Below are 20,816 nucleotides of genomic sequence, written 5' to 3'. Positions count from 1 at the left end.
TGAACTTTTAATTAATCTAATTAATCCTAAAATTAATTCTAATTAATTTCATATTAGTTCTTAATTAAATATTACTATTCCTAATTAATATATTATTCTCATAATATAGAAATTCATTTTGATTTTTAATTAATTTATTATTCACATAAGAAATTAATAAATTAGTATTTCTCTCAAAAAGTAACATGTCTAATTGGTAAGTTTGAGGGCAACCCAAAAGGACCGTGCTACTATCAATTCACGCTCATATAAATTATAATTATGGGATTAGACACCTAATCCGAACTCTCCCTCTTGGATAAGTCTGTAACTATAAATGCCAGTCTACCTTCGAAACCGATCAACAAATTGTAGCTTTCAAAAGTCGTTGCTGAACTCTGACCCAGGCAGTTATGTGCCCTAAGATAAGTGATCAACAAATTGTAGCTTTCAAAATTCGTTTCTCTATTTCCCGATTTATGACGACTGGAATTAGAGTACTATTTGAACACATCACTTATGTCCAGGCTTAGTCAATCACTTCAGATGTCGACATTAAATCATCAAGGGGCCCAATGATATCGCTTTTCCCGTTAGGGAAAAAGGAACGAATAAACTTTGACTTATATGTTTGAGCTATTTACTGATTAAATCATGCACAATAATATGTTTTATAATATCAAGTTACTGATTCGTTTACGCATTATCAATGAACAAATGACTTGTAAATTATAACTCATATCTCTTAATTTTAAGAATATAAGATATTATCGTCTCAAAATTACTTGTGATAGAATTCATGAAGTCATTCTCTAAGCGTGAGTTTATCCAATACTCAAAATCTCCATTTTTCTAAGTACTCATGAACATTACAGTAACCATCGCAATGCCGAATCTTCATAGACAATCTAAAAATTCAATTCATGAGAGTCTTATATTATTACTTACTTCCAAAAGTATTAGCGACTGTGGAATTTTGAATAATCAAATAATTCAGGAAGTAAAACACAATAATAATCTAATTAACTTATGCTTAAAACTATTGAATATAATAAATCTCTTACTAATTAACCACCATAATAATTATGACTTTATTCGCTGTATAACGTTTCGAGAAATCAACTAACCACTTGAATTGAGCACCAATCATGCCATGTTATGAAGTGTAAAAATTTGATAATATTTATGTATAAACAATTGTTAAATACAAAATGTAAATCAAAATATCAAATAAAAAAATAGGTATAGATTATTTGTTAAAATAGCTAAAAATTAAATAATTGAATATAAAACCGAATCGGCATTAGTTATTAGTTATATATATTAAAGCACAAGAGGTTTAGGGAACAGTATACTTCTCTGCCTTTACAAATTTGCCAAAGAAGTTTTAATTCCCAAAACCTCAGGACTAACTTTTTTGGTTCTTAGAGATTGGCCACAATATTTTGATTTTTTTGCCACCGGCTGAAAAGGTTCTTCTACTTTCCACACGCTTATCTATTACTTCCACCGCTACCTTTCTCTTTTCTTTTCTTATCTTCCACCTCATACGCTTTCCACCATCTCTTTTTCTTCTATATCCAAGGAACATCCATGTTTACAACATCGAACCTTCCGACGGAAATCACTTTCGGTCGTCTTCCTCACGCCTCTTTCCAACGCCATCGCTTTCCGCCTAGTTTGGGGCCGACATCGGCTTCTTTTCTCGCATGCTCCACCACCACCATTGGCCGATCGGATCTTTACACAGGTATCCGTTTTCATCTTCCACTATGTTTGCCACGTTTTTATCTCTCCATCATTTACAGACAATTTGGGTTTATTTCCGGATCCGGTTTCCTTTTTTTCTGTTCGTTTCCGACTTCTTGGGGTTTATGTTTGTATCTCAGACTGTAAATGACTTCATTTGCAGCTCACCGAGCTTAGGATTGCAGTTTTTTGATGGGGGTGATACAGGTATTGGAACAGTTTGGAATAGTATGCTAACTTTGATTAGTTGTTGAAACATTTGCCCACCGGCTGTTTGTTAAAAGTGTTTAGTGAATTTTCATATATTTTTTGTGGATTCTAACTGAAACTATTGGTTTATGATAGATATTTACTCAAACAAACAAATCAAAGAATGAAACATTGGTATTTTCACACATTCTTTATTGATTATATTTTATTATTACTAATTAACTTCATATATGTGTGTGAATGTTGCTTGCAGGGTGCATGTAAAAATGCACCAAAAAGAAGTGAGGTGAATAATGGTTGTAGAATTATTATATGTAACAGGTCTGGTCTCTAGCGGATTTACTTTGACTTTTATTTATTTATTTATTTTTTTTTAAAATGATTTTTCGTCTACGTTGTACTGAAATTGTAAATTAAGTTTGCTTTATTAGAAGTAATTTAAAAATTAATTCTCATAAAAATAGTTAAGGGTTACATAAAATCATTATTTATAATATTTAATTTCATAGTTGATGCAAATAACATAATAATTTTTAGCATAATATATTCTCATAATTTCCAATACATAATTTAACCGATGCAAATTTTCGCCTAGTTAAATATATTTATTGTTGGAAACAAATTACAAGATCATTATGTGCATGAAAAATTAATGATTAAAACTCATATGGATATCTCCTTATATAATTTCAAACATAAGATAATTTTCATAGGAATTTAGAAATTTAAATAATCGTTATATGATTTAATTGTCATTATCTATTTGGTAGAATAATTATTAAATGATTTAATCAATTTCAAAAGCATAGAGGTGTGAAAAGAAGGTGGATCTTCAGGTTAGTGTTATTCTCTTGCCAACTGTTTGGATAATTTAGAACCACCAGAATGATTGCATTTTCAACTCGGAGGCGAAAAGTTGTCTGGTTTTTCTTGATGAAACCAAGATGCCAAGTTTTCATTGACTAAATACTAGAGTCAAGAAAGAAGTAACTTTCTATTAAAAAAATTATTGTAATGATCCTAAACTGAATGTATTATAAAACTTTAAATCTAGCTTGTAGCTAGTTTTTAATGATATTTCTTTTTTGCCACAAAGAGTTATATTAAAAGCATTAAGAGAAGCCTATGTTATGTTTCATCACATATAAGCTTTGGTGGATAATCAATGCATGTACTATGCGTTGGTGATTTGTTTCACTAATGTGATTTAAGTGTAATGAGATTATTTTTGTTCACCAAAAGTGATCTTGATAAATATTAAACAAGTAAGGAAGGTGTGGAGTGCACACTTATTTGAGTTTATTCAAGATTAAAAGTAGACTGTCATTTAGGGGCGAAGCCCTGAACGAACGGGGGTCCAGGGGCAGCGCCCCTGGAAGCGGGGTCCAAGGGGCAGAGCCCCTGGCTGGGTTATATTGTTGTATTGAAAATGCATCATAAATCCAAATTTAGAATATTTGACCCGTTTTTGACTTGGTATTAATTCTTATAGAAAACCCGGATTTATGACAGTTTGTTGACTGTTGTCAAACTGTTTTATGACAGTTTTGACAGTTTTCAGACAAAGAAGGTATTTAACCGATTTTGGTCAGTTTTTTCTGGTACTTACGAAAATTCATATACTCATTCTCTGTTCTTTTCTCTTCTGAGTCTTATCCAATCAAAGATTAGGGAATACCACCCAATACTTTGATTTGATAGTGAAATCACAATTCTCAGAATTTCCAAGGCTGTTTTATCCTTATTATCTTACACTATGCTTAGATATTAATTTTCTTTATTATATAAAAAAGAGAAAGATGACATAAATCCTATTAATTTATAACATTAAAATATAAAATAAGAAAAAATGGTTTATGACTGATATGAGTCTGGTTTTAAACCGATTTAGAACCAAATCTAGTTTTAGTTAAAGACTAATTGCACATCGGTTATTACCGGTCCTTGAATTGAAAGTATGATTGTTTAAACACGAGAGGATCACTCTTAACTAGTCTAATTTCTTAGGATTGGTTTGGTTTTTGTTTTGGCCATCAATACCTTAAAGGATGAAGTAAGTCTTAAATATAAATAATGGGTTTTATTTGAATGACGAATATATCTCAATTTAGAGGACACATGAAGAGATTTATTAACTCTTCGGAAAATTAAGAACCCCAGTTTGAATTATGATGTTTTTGTGATTTTTGAAGGTATGATTGAGTAAGAAGATTGATATCATCTTACTCAAAATGAATCAATCTATGGTGTTCTCGCTAGACATTCCATTGTATGTGTAACTTATTTTGACTTGTACTGAAGTGAAGATAATAGTCAAGTTTAGAGTAGCATGGAATTTCGTGAAGGTCGGGACATGTGTCACATACTTGCTCTTTGACCGTATCTTGGAAAAGGTGGTTTTGAATTTGTTTTGGAAATGTTGGGAGTTGTCCACTACTTCTATTGGTAACTTATAGATTTAGAACGTTTGTGGAGAACTTAAACATGTACATGCGGAAATACCTTTAAATTATTTAGATTATTCTTTGATTTTGGGAATATAGAGTTTAAGGAATGAGGCTTTGTTCAATAATAAAAAGGTTGATGTGATGTACTTTTCAAAGATGCTACGATTAATTCTTTCTAGTAGATAAGCAATAGGAGTAGTAATTTTAAGAGAAATTTGGCCAATTAGGTTAGTCTCCTTGGAATGATTTCCATTGTTGTAATCTCATGTGCGAGCTTCATGTTAGCAACGATGAGTATATACAGTTTCAAGGTATGTCAATTGCCCTGTCAAAAAAAAAACGTTACAAGAAATATATATAGTTTTTTTGGCGTACCTAAAATTTTATGAGTGACCTACCTTAATTTATTTTACAATAAAAATATATTAATCATGAATTTTGAAGCCCATCTTTTATATCTCAATAGCCTAAATAATTAATTACTCATTAAGAAATAACCCAATTGATTTTATGAGTGATAATTTACTATCATATATTTAAAAAAGAAAAGCATCATAAATGGTCCCTGTGTTTTCCTAGATTCTGAAGTTTAGGCTCCGTGGTTTAAAAATCTCATAAATGGTCCCTGTGTTTTCAAAACTTTTGACAAATAGTCCTTATTGCTAACTCGGTTAACTTTTGTCCGTTAAGCGAGGGGCATTTTTGTCATTTCACACCACAGGGACCATTTATGATCTTTTCAGTTATTTTTTTAAAAAAGAAAAAACTAAATATAATTATTTAATATATAAAATCTCTCTCTCTCTCTCTCTCTCTCTCTCTCTCTCACACACACACACACACAGAACACATATGCATACATTAAAACCAATACTTTCCGGCGACGGAAAGGTAAGCTACAACCTTGATTACCGATCGAAGAACGACGATGCGTGGTACACCTCCGGCGTTGTTCTCGAAAATGGAAAGTGGTTGCGCGTCAAGTTCAAGGATTTCAAGTCAGGCGACGCTGATGAGGTATTCTCTATGGGTAATTTCTCCAAACACGATGAACTGGAAGAATTTCTCCGTCGATTTTGTCCGGTGTCCGTGCCGGTTGAGGAGAATGAGTGCTCTACAGTGATCGAAGGAATGACGGTGTGTGCTACTTATAAAGTCGATGGATCAATTCGATACTTCGACACCATTGTTGATGGTGTATGTATCTTACCTATAATTTAGGGCAAATACGCAGTTTTCGATCACCTGCTCGAACAAGTAGACAATCACATTCTATTCTCACTAATCATTTTAGTATCATCTTCGTCCAATTTCGATACCTTTATCTGACATAAATCATACTGAGACGTTAAAATTCTCTCATTCCATTGCTCATCCATAGCCTTCTTGTCCCAAATTGAACTCTCTTCTTACTTAATCTGAATAAAACTAACTAGAAGAAGAAGCTTCTGTATAAGAAATCACTCACCAATCACCACAACTTCCGAATTCATATCAGTAGATAGACAGATTCGAAATTGCATATTACTAGTTCTGTTTTGTTTATTTAGGCAAGCAATTGTTCTTCCCATTTTGTTCATAGTTTGTTGTTATCCACTGGATAGGTTTGTTGTTATCCACTGGATAGGTTTGTTGCAAAGAGCATAAACTTGAGAAGTGCGTATGCACTTATTTACTATGCTGGAAACATGGCCTTGGGGAAGGCACCGTAACTGCACAAAGTATTGTTGATATATGCTTCATTATGTCTGGTGCCCCTGATCCCAGAGTTACTGACTTTGCAAAGCTTGTGATGGAAAAACTCTCTTCTCAATCTAGTCTCATACCCAAGACTCCATTTCTGTCCAGAAAAATAAGCTCAAACCAAACTCTTAACAAGTTACAGGTAAGTTCTTTAGTGCATGACACTTTTTCTTGCAGTTTGCGATTTCTTGTAATAATCTGTAAAGGGTTCTTTCCTTGATTTGTAGGAATTTAGTGGTGATGTAGATCAACTAGCTGAGAGAGAGAGAGAGAGAGAGAAAGTATTGGTTTCAATGTCTGTATATGTGTTATGAGAGAGAGAGAGAGAGAGTATTGGTTTTAATGTCTGTATATGTGTTTTGAGAGAAAGAGAGAGAAAGAGAGAGAGAGAGAGAGATAGAGAGAGAGAGATTTTATATATTAAATAATTATATTTAGTTTTTTCATTTTAAAAAAAAATAACTGAAAAGATCATAAATGGTCCATGTGGTGTGAAATGACGAAAATGCCCCTCACTTAACAGACAAAAGTTAACGGAGTTAGCAATAAGGATCATCTGTCAAAAGTCTTGAAAGTACAGGGACCATTTATGAGATTTTTAAACCACGGGGACTAAACTTCAGAATCTGGGAAAACACAAGGACTATTTATGATGTTTTTTCTTTAAAAAATGAATGGTCATTTTTTTAGTGGTAGTTTAATGTCATATATTGACAAACTAGGTGTGAGACCCGTGTATTATATGGATTGATTTAAAAAAATAAAAAAATAAACATTAAAGTGTAAACAAAAAATATTTTTTAATATACAACTTTAAAATAACAAAACAATAAATGTATTTATTGCAATTTAATATCATATATATGATATTTAATACTTACATATATAAAATATGACTTTAATTTTGAAAATTAAAATAAACCAAAAACTGACAAGTGGATAATATATATTTTAAAAATACCATAAAATAACAAATGTCAAATCTCATTAAAGATTGACATATGGCGAAAAAAAAAATATTTATTAAAGAGGATAGTATTAATAATGATAAAATTGTCGTGCGTTACTATATTAAGAATTTCATCTTCTTCTTTGTTTATACAATCCGAAACACTACTAATATATTTTTTTGTCTATTTAATATATATATATATATATATATATATATATATATATATATATATATATATATATATATATATATATATATATATATATATATATATATATATATATATATATATCGTTTTTATTTAAATTGTAAACCATATCTGTTCTAGATTGTTTTAGACTGTCACCATGAGCTCCCTTTTTTTCGTCTTTAATAATTTTAGGCTTAAAAAAGACCAAAAATTGTTACATGACACTACGAGAATTGTTACCCTTAGTCGCCGATAATGCAAAGCCGTCGCAGCTATTGGAATGTTGCCACTAATACTTTCCCGTCACCGCTATTAGGTAAACCTAATTTCACAATTAATTGTCATGCTCATTGTTTATCGTTTTATTGTTAACATGTAACGAAAATAAGGTGCAATTGCAAACCTATAAAGAAACTATTTGTAAAGTTAAGAAACTACAAGTTACTCATAGAAGATAGTTGAAAATTATTCAGACATATTAAATGGTTAAAAAAATATATTAAATGTAAAAGCTGAAAAGAGCACTACACAAACATAAACTTGATTCCATATGAAAACGAATTTTTGGGAACGTATTCATGGACCAGGATATGTAAAGAAATTCAGGGCCCAATTACAATCAAAAGGCCATGCATAGGAACTCTAGAATCTAGCTAGATTCTAGAAGACAATATAAAACCACCGCTCTCGGACACTTGCTTTAGTTCAAAAGCTTTGGCCAACTTTTAGTCTCTACTCTCTACCTCTCGCCTGCGCTGCTGTCGCCATTTTCTTCTTCGTCTAAGCTCCACAATGAGGAAAAGGGCTGATCGAGTCAAGGTGCTTTCTTCATTTACCTCTTTTATATGTGATGGTTACTTGTGAATTGTTTGCGATTAGTGATTTAGCATTTCACTTTTCCGGTGAGGGCATTTTGAATCTAAAGTAATTGAAGTTAATTGTGCAAATCAGATGTTTATTATCCGCCTAAAATTTGTTTCCATATGTTATCATCTATATCCTTAATGAGTATATATACAGTTGCTCTAGGGATTCACCGAGTGCAATCTGTAAGCTGCATATTGCAGTTTCTTAATTTTGCTGCTAAAATAGCCAATGTGACGATTTCAGCTGTTAAATATCAATCTGATTTATGACATCGGTCTTGTTCATGTTTCATCCAGTGTATTAGCAACTAAAAGTTTCATTTCATATCATTGTTTTTATAATGCGTATAAGCAAAAAGTTTGCAGACAATCAATTATCTTTAATGAACATACTCTTCACCTAGGGTTTCACTGAAAGTCGTAACCTTTTTCCGTTTTACAAATATATAAGTAATTTTTATTGTTTACATTATTAATGACATGCATTCTGTGAAGGGTGGTCGTCGAGGATTAAAGTCAAATGATTTCATCTGCCAATTACCCGAGGATGTTCTTCTTGTGATAATATCTCTTTTGTCACTCAAGGATGCAGTGGTCACTGGCAGTCTCTCCACAAGATGGAGATTCTTGTGGTGCAAGTTACACAAACTGGAATTCGATGCTGGTGAAACATTAAATAATATCATTACAGATCGGAAGCTTCTTCGTGAAGCGCAGTTTAAGTTCTTCAAACAGGTCAACGATGTAATCGAAAGTTACAACCAAACTGTAATTCAACACTTCCGGATTCGTTTCGATTTGTATGCAGGTAAAGCAGAAGTTATTGATAAGTGGCTCCAATTTGCAGCAGACAAGAAAGTTGAAATGCTTGAATTGGATTTTATGAAGCACGGTATTAAGATTCGTGATCCTTGTTTTAATTATGATTTCCCATTACGGTTATCAGATAGAAACATAGAGCACCTTTTCGAATTGCCGTCATCAGCTTTTGCAGTTGTGGAGCTAATTTCTCTGAAAAAGCTCGTCTTGAAGAGCGTTAACGTGAGTAATGCAATCTTAGAGGAACTTCTAATAAATTCTCCACAACTAGAAGTGCTTTGTATCCATCGCTCCCTGTACTTGATGCATGTTGAAATTGGTGGAAAAGCTTTTAACTTGAAACACTTAGAAATAACAAACTGTTGTGAGGTTGAATCTATTTATTTATATGATTTTAACCTTATATCATTCATCTACAACGGTCAAGCCATAGATTTAGGTCTCACTGATCTTCCAAAGCTCAAAGAACTGGATATTGGTCGAGGACTTGCAAGGTTAAAAACTAATGTATTTGGGAAAATATCAACTTGTTTTTCGTACATTCAAGTTCTTTCATTCAAAATAGGCCAACCAAAGGTTAGTAGTGAATCTCTAATGTGTTTTAGAATGTAAAATGGAAATATCATGAGAGTAATAATTCTTGTTTTTGCAGCAAAGTTTAATCCTTGCTTCCATTCCTGAACTACCAAATGTCAAGAACCTGAGGTTGACAATTGGAGCTTATGAAGATGATTCCCTGCTAGAGGTCGCTTCACTAGCAAACTCATGTCCAAGTTTGGAGGCTTTTCTGATTAAGGTACTTATGTTATGTCCAATTAGATAGTTCATTTAATTGTAAATATATTGGGTTTAGGCTAAACACTATTCTTATTATTGTCCTTGCTGATATTAACTATGAGAACATGTTATACTTGTCTGTCCACATGTTCTCTTGTGAACTGCATTAGTGTTTTTTTGTGTATGTAATCTTGCAAGACACAATAAGCATCCACATCGAAAACTATCGTATTTAAGAAATTTGTTAAATTCAAATAAGAATTGTGTTTACAACAAAGAGCTGTAAAAAATAACTACCAGGTAGTCTAGCAGGGGCGGACGTAGGAATACATACTAGGTGTTGCTGGTGCCGCTTTGGGCACCTATACAAAACCCCCACTTGGTTTTAGTTGACGCGAAGGGGTTTGCAGTCTATATATATTCTTCTCACATGGATGCCTTATTTACCTTTTTAAGAAGTGTTAGTTTATTGATTCATGATATGAACTAATCGTTGTAACCGTTAAATTACCATTAAATTAACGTTTGTTCATTCTTTAATTGCTATACTTAGTTTAGTGTATCGATTGTATTTGGTAGGTCCTTCAAAATTATGTTTTTTGTTGATCCTACGGTGCCGTTCACTTTTCGTATTTTTTATGAGATTACAAAACTAGATATATTATTAAGTGTGAGATTTTCCAAATCGCGCGATTCCTTAAATAACATATGATTTGATAGATATCTTCGTAGGGATATCGTTAACAGATCGGATGATAGTTTTTTTTTATGAATTATAACAATAATCATGCATGTAATCAAGTACTGTTCTTCATTTGCAGCTCTTATGGATTTCACCGATCAAAAGGAGAAGGGATATAAGGCGTGGTGCTACTCGACCCCATGAACACCTGAAGCTAGTTGAGATTCATGGGTACTATGGTCGAGGGAGTGATGTGGAACTTGTGGCTTACTTCGTAGACAATGCTGTGGCGCTGAAGGAAATTTTGATTGATCCTCGGTGCCAGGCTCGGAAGGGAACTCCAACTTCAATGAGGTTCTTCAACATGAATGAGAAAGCTGCTCAATATTCTGCCAAGCGGCAACTCCAATCAATAACGCCACGAGGCGTTAAGTTGGTTATTCTTTAATTGTCTTTGAAATTGCCTGTAAACATTGTTGTTGTTGATGTATGTTTTTGTTTTGATAAACCATAATGGGTGTGAGATCATGCCCTCCCATTTCATTAGAGCTACTATGGTGGTACATCCATGCATGGTGTAAACATGGCTAATGGCAGAATGTTTGAATTCTGCCATCTAAAAAAGCTTTATGGTTTTTTATACAGTAGGATCGTGTTCCTGATTGTTAATTCATTGAGTTACCAAATCATTTTATTATCACAAACAAAAAAGTCGACGTTAAACTGAAAAAGTTATTTGTTACTATGCTAAAATGTTTCACAGTTCTTGACAGCATTCCAGATAATTTACACATTGTACAATTCTTGACACCACTCCAGATTTGTTACACATTGCCCTGGCTGGAGAAGTTGACCACGTCAATTAGATGTTGACGTCAGCTGCAACGCTGTCAGGTTGACTAGAATCCCGGAAAACTGCATGTTGGTCCATGAAAATCCTTTATACTTCATTTTGATCCTTATACGTTTTAAAGCTAGCAGATTGGTCCCTGCACTTTAGAAAAGTTTCAAAAATGTCTCAATTTTGTTGAAGTACTTCAGTTTGGCCCGTGTACTTCTGGAAGCTAGCTGATGGATCCTTGGACTTCTGAAAAGTTAGAAGTTCACCCATAACATTTTCAAAAAGTGCAATTTTATCCCAAAAAAGTTTGTATTTTCAATTTTTACACTTATCGATCCAACTCAGAGCTCGGTTTTATTTGTTTGTTCATAGAAAATTTTGTTGCAAATTACAAGTGTTATGTATGGAATCTACAAGTATGATTACGGTGATGCGACTTATGCCATGAATTATAAGGTGGAAGCCAAGAATAGAAGATTTGTTGAATCTTAAGGATTTACCAAGCCTTTAAAAGAGAAAGGTGGCCAGACCTACATAAAGACATACGAGGCTCGTACCATAAGTAATAGGGAAAATGACACATATAACCATCGAAATTTCTAGGGTTTACCCTTTTAGTCACTAAACTTATTTACTGGCTTTATGAGGGAATCATTTGTGTTTCAACCCTACAATTTAGTCCCCTTCAATTGTTATAGTCGGTCACCTTGCCACATCGTCCGAATTTGACACATCATCGATGACATGTCGCCATTGTATTTAACTCTTGTAGCTAAGTGGCGTCGTTTAGGAATGTGAAACGTAAGTGACACGTTCACACTGTTAACTCGTGTGACAACCCAAAATCATTTCCGTCATTATAACCCGTTTCCGTTAATGGAAAATTCTATTTTATAAAAAGTTACGTTAAATTAGGGTCGACAAATAAATAAATGTTTTATTTATTTGTGTTTTATGTCAATATCGTCGTAATAAAATAAATAAAAACAAGTAAATTACATTTCCATTTAATTGGAAAAGTTATTTTATTTACGACTATTTAACCGGGTAAAGAGCTTAAACCTCGTTAAACATAAGTATCGGGTAGTCGTATACCGGGTACAACACCCAAGCCTTATATAAAGGAGAGTGAACACTCCATAGAAACCTTTTACCACACTAGACCCACCTTTTCTCTCTACTCTCTCTCCTCAAGCCCGATTTCATCCAAAAACCTCAAGTTTTCGCCTCCAAAACGTAAGTTCTCTTACTCTAACTTGTTCTAGGCACCTTTGATTTGTGTTTTAGCTTGAAAATCATGTTAGAAGGCTATAAAGGAGGAGTTTACGGCCTAAGAACCTTCTTAGGCCGTAAACACCTAAAATGTTGCCAAAAGTGCCAAATTTCTTTCCCATAAGCCTAGAAACTAGCTTTGGACTTAACCTAGAAGTGTTTGGACCTTGAATCATCAATTTTTAGGCCTTGAAAGAGGGTTTACGGTCCAAGCAAATGCTTAGACCGTAAACACCCTCTAGTCTTGCAAACCAAGCCCAAAACACATCCAAATCACATTTAGGCTGAAGATATGGCTTAGGGACTTGCTATTTCGGACTTGGAACACCTAAACATCAACATTTGAGGGGTAAAATAGAGTTTACGGCCCAAGAACATGCTTAGACCCTAAACTCCCCTAAAATAGGCCAAATAAGAGTTTAAGTCCCTTAAAGAGCCTTATACCCTCACTAGAACATGTTAGGATTGAGCCAAAAGCCTTGGAATCAAAGATTGGAGGTGTACAAGAGTTTACTACCGTAAACCATGGGGTTTACAGCCGTAAACTCCCAAGGAGTGGTCCTTGGACCGTAAACTCCAAGGAAGTACCCTCCTTTGACCTTAAACACCCCTATAACCTTGTATAATACCTTAGAACCACTTCTAGAACCACCAAAAGCTTGAAACCACTCACTTACACTCCTCCCATGAGTTTACGGCCGTAAACTCATTGGGGATGAGGTACCCTAACCGTAAACTCACTTAAGGTGAGTTTTAGAAGAGTAAACTCCATGGTGAGGACTTATACTCTCTCCTTGCAACCCACTAGCCTTCTAGCACCCAACCAGGAGACCTTTAATCACATTAGGATGCCTATATGTGTTTATTTAGAGTTAAAATCACTAATTACTTGTAAACATATGTCTTCATATCTTACTAGGGTCATAAAGGGTGTACAAGTCTCTACTTGACACCAAACGCTCACCCGACACTTCCACCCGATCTACTCATTGCAGGTGAGTTCATACCCCTTAATGAACCTTTTTAATTGTTTTCACATGTTTTAGGGGGGGGGGGGACACAAGTATAAAATTCTACAAGTTTTATTATTAAATCATATGTGATTCATAAATTATCATCAAAAAGGGATTTTCTACAGTTTTAGCTGCTTTCCAATAAAATTGTTTTAGTTGATTATCAAATGCATTTTAAGATTAAATTGTTATTAAACTACTTTTAAAACTGTGTTTAAATTACTTTTCTTTTTAAATTACATCTACACTAATATATTTATATAAGTAAGACTTGAAGGACTTACGACCGATAGCTCGCCTTATTTCCTGTTCTTGTTTGATGTGGTCCTAGGGTATCTGTTATCCGTCCGACTGTCGTTGATTTGTTAGTTATATATATATATATATATATATATATATATATATATATATATATATATATATATATATATATATATATATATATATATATATATATATATAGATCAGTGTTAGATATGAAAGTCTTCATCCCATACAATACCTATGTTATTCAAAGGCCAGAAATCATACATTCTAGTTAGCTATAATAGGTATAGCTAAGACTACTACTCGTTACCTCTACTACTGCTATACTCACTATAACAGCTATTACGACAAGTTAAGACACGTATAAGAAAAACACTCTAAGAAACTATAAAAAAGACTATTGTACTATAATACCAAAGAATACACGAATCCAGAGTCTAACTCACTATCCCTCTATAAGACACTCTACTGTGCTTACACCATGTGACCAGGGCTTTCCTGTTGGAAGGCAACATTATATGTATAGATCTATACGGGGTAGACACTATTACATCCTGACTGATAGCTACAGTCCGAGCCGACTAGGCTCAGGGGTGGCACTACTTCACTACACTACACATGACCGGGAAGGTCATCGGGTTCTCTATTACTACTTCAGGTCACCTGAGGGGTTACCCCCTTTATCCAACATAATACACTAATACTTAAGTCTAAGCTAATATCCCGAAGTAAGTAAATATCTATTACTAATGGAAGTTTGCACCACTACTACTGTTAACAAGCATAACTTCTCTTCACCTATGTTACTCACACAAGATTTATTACTGTACTTTTACAACGGAAGGTTTTCAATGAAAATACTTACACACAACTCAAAGGATTTAACTTACAAAGTACTTTTCTGGAAAATATAGGATTTTCTAGGGATTTCTACTACTTATAAACATAAATTTCAGTTTTTATTCTATAAGTTTTGAAACACTTTTATACAACAAAGACACTAAATTCTTATGAACTCACCAGCTTTATGTTGATACTCGTTTTCAAAATAACTTGTATCCTCAGGTCAAAGATAGACAGGTACAGGTGCAGCTTTTGGAGAAGATGGAGCACATACAAGACCCATCTTTTATTTTGTTATACTTTTGGTGTCTATGAAACTTTACAGAACACGTTTGTAATTAAATTTACTATATATATGCAATGGTTGTTGTCTCTGGTTTTTACTATTATGCAATTGTTATGATACTGTACATGACGTCCTCCACCCCGAAACGTATTCCGCCGTTATCGGTTTTGGGGTATGACAGATTGGTATCAGAGCATTGTTTATAGTGAATCAAGTATATCAACCTATAAAAAGATATACGAACTATAAACACTTCGGGACTAAAACACTCTGACCAAGAATATATACTTCTAAATACTAAAATATTTAATTAAGTATATATATATATATATATATATATATATATATATATATATATATATATATATACACTCACCACTACAAAAGGGTCAGTATCATACTAGAACAAAACAAAAGTATTAAGATTGTTGAACAACACAATTAAGCTTAGAGACATATAGTCACATCTGGGGGAATGTAGCCTGATCAACTACATTTAACCAGGAGTGACTAGCATGTGCCTAAGAGTGATTGTGGTGTTGCAACAAGTCTAAAAACTTACCAACACTACCACAAGAACGTTAGAACAAGAATACTATAGGACTATTATGTATACTACTAACCACGTATGTGATAACTAAAAGGGTCGTTACTGATAGGACAATAGTTGCTAAGTGGATACACCACGGTTACATGTGACTAGGGCGCTATAGACTCATAATTTGTGGCCTTTGCTTCATTTCCTGTTCTTGTTTGATTGGGGATCTGAAGTTAGGGTTGTTTACTCGAAGGACTATCTTGCTTTTGTTGCGTGTAATTGGTATGCACTACACAAGTATTGTGTCGACTAATAACGATTCATCTTATAAGTATCCTAGATTAGTACGTCTATTAACCTTTCTTTCCCCTTTTCTCGCGTAGATAGCATGGTTGGCTTCCACCATCCCGGCGACCCGTATTATCCAAACCAGGGCAATGGAGGATAGCTCGATGAGGAGTCAGACGATGATCACCCGATCCCTTTGGATGATCATCATGCCGAAGGCTTCTCGGATAGCTCCAGCTCCGAGCCAGAAGTTAACAACCTACCCCCTGAAGCTCCAAACCCCAACCCCCGTCCGACATTCTAGGGCCCCATTCCCATGTGGGCAATAACCTTGAACCGATGGAGCAAGGAGCAGGGTCAGCCCTTACCGTGCAATGGAGACCGAAGTTTCTACAACATAGGAGAGGGGGGATCAGCGGACCAAGTCCTGCCCATCATGGTCCGAAAGATTGCCAGGAACGTCGAGCAAGGCCAAGCAGCCATTGGCCGAGTTGTAGAAGTGGATGCCAACTCAAACCTCAACATGGTTCGCATCCGCCAACTTGAAGAAGCTATGGATAGGACTAGGAGGACCAACGAGGCTCTGCAGCAACAGCTAGCTGCATCCTGAGCTGAAGTTAGGGAACTCCGAGCATGTCAAAGGGCTCATGAACGACATCTTCAGGAAGTTATGCGTCAACTAGCTGATCTAAGGGTTCGCCCAACGGGTGCCCGTCGCTCGTAGAAGATGTCAAATCATCTCACTTTTTTGTCTAAGGACTAGCCTTTTCTTTCTAAGCTCAGTAGAGCACTTGTCTATAAACATTCCTAACTTTGAAAGTACTCTATTTAGGCCCCTAGACTGCCAACATTTTCCTTTTGGTTTGATGTAAGATCTACTGTTAGGTCACTTTTCCCGAACTTGCATTACATCATTTATACCAGTAACTGGCAGTTAACTACTCTATTTCTATGACTCTCTCTCTGATTGTTGGTCTATGTTGATTTAGTCCATGAAACACTCTTATCATGCTTGCAATAGACTCTTACTATTGTCATTATCCCTATTAACTTTTAGTGAAAGATGCCTCCTCATAAGCGCCCAAACAGAAGCAGACCAGCGACTCAAACTCCACCTCCACCACCTCCTCCTCCACAGTTCGATCCAGTGCTATTTCAAACAGTTGTGACCGTAGCTATGGCCCAAATGAATTCTAGCGATGCTAGTGGAGCCGGAATGGGCACCAACTCCAGACATGGTGAGATCCCCTCTCGTTCACAGGGGTGTACTTATAAGGATTTCATGAACTGTAAGCCCATATTTTTCAATTGGACCGGAGGAATCCTTGCTCAGTCCCAATGGATCGAAAGAGCTGAAGCTGTTTTCGAAATGTGCTCTTGCCCCGAAGAAAGCAAAATCAAGTTCGCTGCTGCCACCTTCACTGAAAGGGCCCTAACATGGTGGAATGGCCACGTCAGTTCACTCTCTCTAGTAACAGCCAATGCCATGGGATGGGACACACTAAAGGATCTGCTGAGAAAAGAGTACTGCCCTAGAGGAGAGGTACAGAAGCTTGAAGAGGAACTCTGGAACCTCAAAATGAAGGGAACAGACATAGTGGCTTATACTAGTGGCTATGTGCCCTAACATGATCCCTTCTGAGAGCAAGAAAATCGAGCGATACATCTGGGGTTTAGTGCCCCCATATCAAGGAAATGTTCTATCTTCCCATCCTACAACCTTTGATAGCGCCAAGGAGTTGGCCCACAGGTTGATTGATCACGAAACTCCTTCCACTCCAGCTCCAGCAACCACAACTGTCACTGCATTGCCCAAGACAACCGACAAAAAGAGGAAGCAATGGGATCGGAAAAAGGGCAAGAAAACTCAACCCTCCTCCAAGGATCATCAAATTGTGGCTGTCCATGCTGCCACCACTCCTGCTACCCCTGCACCGGCAAAAGCTTATGTTGGGAACCTGCCCAAGTGTCCCAAGTGCCGCTTCCATCACAACGGCCCCTGCCGTGAATTGCAATGCACCAACTGCGGCCGGAAGGGCCATACTGTCCGGTTTTGCAGAGCCCAACCCAAACCTATCTCGCAAGTCCCCAGTTCGCGAGTGACCCAGACCTGTTATGGCTGCGGTGAAGCTGGCCATTTCAAGAAAAACTGTCCGAAGGTTGGAAATGCGGAAGGAACAGGAAGATTACTTGCTATTGACCACAACGAAGCAGTAGCGGATCCCGTAGTAGTCACGGGTACGTTCCTTCTCAACAACTCTTATGCATGTGTCTTATTTGATAGTGGTGCAGAAAGAAGCTTCATAAACCAAAACTTTAAACACTTACTTAAACAATCCCCATAACCACTAAAAGAAACATTCGTCGTAGAAATGGCTAACGGAAAGACCGAAAGTTCTAACAAAATTTACAAAGGTTGTACCCTCACGTTAGATGATCATTAATTCCCAATCGATCTCATACCAGTCTCGATCAAGAGTTTCGATGTCATTATTGGCATGGACTGCTTGAGTCTTCATCGCGCTGATATTCTATGCTTCGACAAAGCCATTCGCCTAAATCCACCGAATAACGAGAATCTGTTGATCTACGGAGACAAGCCCGACACGAGCCTTCGTATCATCTCAAGTATTCAAGCCCAGAAATACTTGCGTAAGGAATACCGCGCCTTTCTTGCACACGTCGTCGACACAAGCCACAAAGCGAAAGATCCAAAAGACATCCCTGTTGTGTGCGATTTCCCTGACATCTTTCCAGAGGACCTACTAGGTTTATCTCCCAAATGTCAGGTTGAGTTTAGAATCGATCTAGTCCCAGGAGCTACCCCCGTAGCTAAGTCGCCCTATCGTTTAGCGCCTGCCGAGATGCGAGAACTATCCTGTTAACTTAACGAGCTGCTCAGCAAGGGCTTTATAAGACCGAGCTTCTCACCCTGGGGAGCTCCGGTCTTGTTCGTGAAGAAGAAAGATGGATCGTTCCGTATGTGCATCGATTATAGGGAGCTCAACAAACCCACGGTCAAAAATCGCTACCCTCTTCCCTGTATCGACGACTTATTCGACCAATTACAAGGGGTGAGTTACTTCTCCAAGATTGATCTTAGGTCCAGGTATCACCAGTTACGAGTGCTTGAGGAGAATGTGCTGAAGACAGCCTTCTGAACTTGTTACGGGCACTACGAGTTCGTCGTGATGCCCTTTGGACTGACTAACGCACCCGCAATGTTCATGGAGTTGATGAATAGGGTGTGTCGTCCATACTTAGATCGGTTCGTCATCGTCTTTATTGATGATATACTTGTCTTCTCTCGGAGCGAGGAAGAACACATGACTCATCTGCAATGAATCTTGGAAACCCTACGATCGGAGAAGTTATATGCGAAGTTCTCTAAGTGCGAATTTTGGATTCGAAGAGTTGAATTCTTAGGACACGAGGTTAGTGAAGAATGAATCCACGTGGATCCATCCAAGATTAAAGCTATTGAGAACTGGTCAGCACCGAAGACGCCTACAAAAATTCATCAATTTCTAGGCCTTGCTAGCTACTACCGCAAGTTCATTCAGAACTTCTCCCGGATTGTAAAACCTCTTACCACATTGACACAGAAAAGCGTAACATTCGACTGGGGAGAGAAGCAGGAGAAGGCATTCCAGACCCTGATGCGAGCTCTATGCACCGCACCGGTATTATCCCTTCCCGAAGGGACAGAAGATTCCGTGGTATACGGTGATGCATCTAACAAAGGGCTCGGTTGTGTCTTGATGCAACGAGGTAAGGTCATCGCCTATGCCTCAAGACAACTGAAGACACATGAGGTTAACTACACCACTCACGACCTCGTGTTAGGGGCGGTCATATTCGCTCTAAAGATCTGGAGACATTACTTGTATGGAACGAAGTGCATAATATACACTGATCATAAAAGCCTCCAACACATATTGAACCAGAAGGAGCTCAACATGAGACAATGACGGTGGGTCGAACTACTCAACGATTACGACTGCGAAATTCGTTATCACCCGGGGAAAGCCAATGTAGTAGCAGACGCCCTGAGTAGAAAAGAGTATTCCGGTAGAAGAGTCAAGTCATTAACAATGACTATCCATTCGAACCTATCCGCACAGATTAAGGAGGCTCAGCTCGAAGCCTTAAAGCCTGAGAATGTGACGGGAGAGTCCCTGCGTGGAATGGATAAGAACTTGGAGGTCAAGGGTGACAGAGCCTATTATCTTATGGGCCGAATCTAGACTCCGCACCACGGAGGTTTCAGAGACTTGGTCATGAAGGAAGCACACAACACTCGATACTCTGTTCACCCAGGTTCAGATAAGATATATCTGGATCTCAAAAAGCTATACTGGTGGCCTAACATGAAAGCAGAGATTGCTACCTTCGTGAGTAAGTGCCTTACTTGCGCAAAGGTCAAGGTAGAATACCAGAAGCCGTCAGGTCTTCTCCAACAACCAGAGATACCAGAGTGGAAGGGGGAGCAGATTACCATGGATTTCATAACCAAGCTACCCAAGACAACGGGTGGGTTGGATACCATTTGGGTCATCGTTGACAGATTGACCAAGTCCGCGCACTTCCTACCCATCAAGGAAACAGACAAGATGGAGAAACTCACAAGAACATACATTAGGGAAATAGTACGGCTGCATGGCGTCCCTATATCTATTATCTCTGATAGAGATAGTAGGTTTACTTCGAGATTTTGGCAATCACTACAAAAAGTATTAGGGACGAGGCTGGACATGAGTACAGCCTACCATCCACAAACTGACAAACAAAGTGAGAGGACGATCCAAACCTTAGAAGATATGCTACGATCCTGTGTGATTGACTTTGGTAAATCGTGGGATACCCACTTACCTCTTGTGGAGTTTTCCTACAACAATAGTTATCATACGAGCATCAAGGCAGCTCCATTTGAAGCCCTCTACGGCCGGAACTGCAGATCTCCTCTGTGCTGGGCTGAAGTGGGTAACACTCAGTTAGCTAAAGGACGAGTTCCTGACATCGCTCTCACAGGTCTGGAGATTATCAGAGAGATG

General features: G+C 36.8%; 1 long non-coding RNA gene across 1 annotated transcript; it reads left to right on the top strand.

Moving 5' to 3' along the window:
- The first annotated feature begins 1,369 nt into the window (after positions 1 to 1,369).
- LOC111896806 (uncharacterized) lies at positions 1,370 to 2,156 on the top strand. Its single transcript, XR_002852035.3, has 2 exons — positions 1,370 to 1,729; positions 1,892 to 2,156. It is a non-coding gene; the product is annotated as an uncharacterized LOC111896806 (long non-coding RNA).
- Positions 2,157 to 20,816: the final 18,660 nt, after the last annotated feature.

The sequence above is a fragment of the Lactuca sativa genome, chromosome 9, assembly GCF_002870075.4.
Source record: "Lactuca sativa cultivar Salinas chromosome 9, Lsat_Salinas_v11, whole genome shotgun sequence".
NCBI classification, from domain to species: domain Eukaryota; kingdom Viridiplantae; phylum Streptophyta; class Magnoliopsida; order Asterales; family Asteraceae; genus Lactuca; species Lactuca sativa.
Note: the sequence above shows the minus strand (reverse complement) of the source record. Positions and strands in the feature narration are given on the sequence as shown.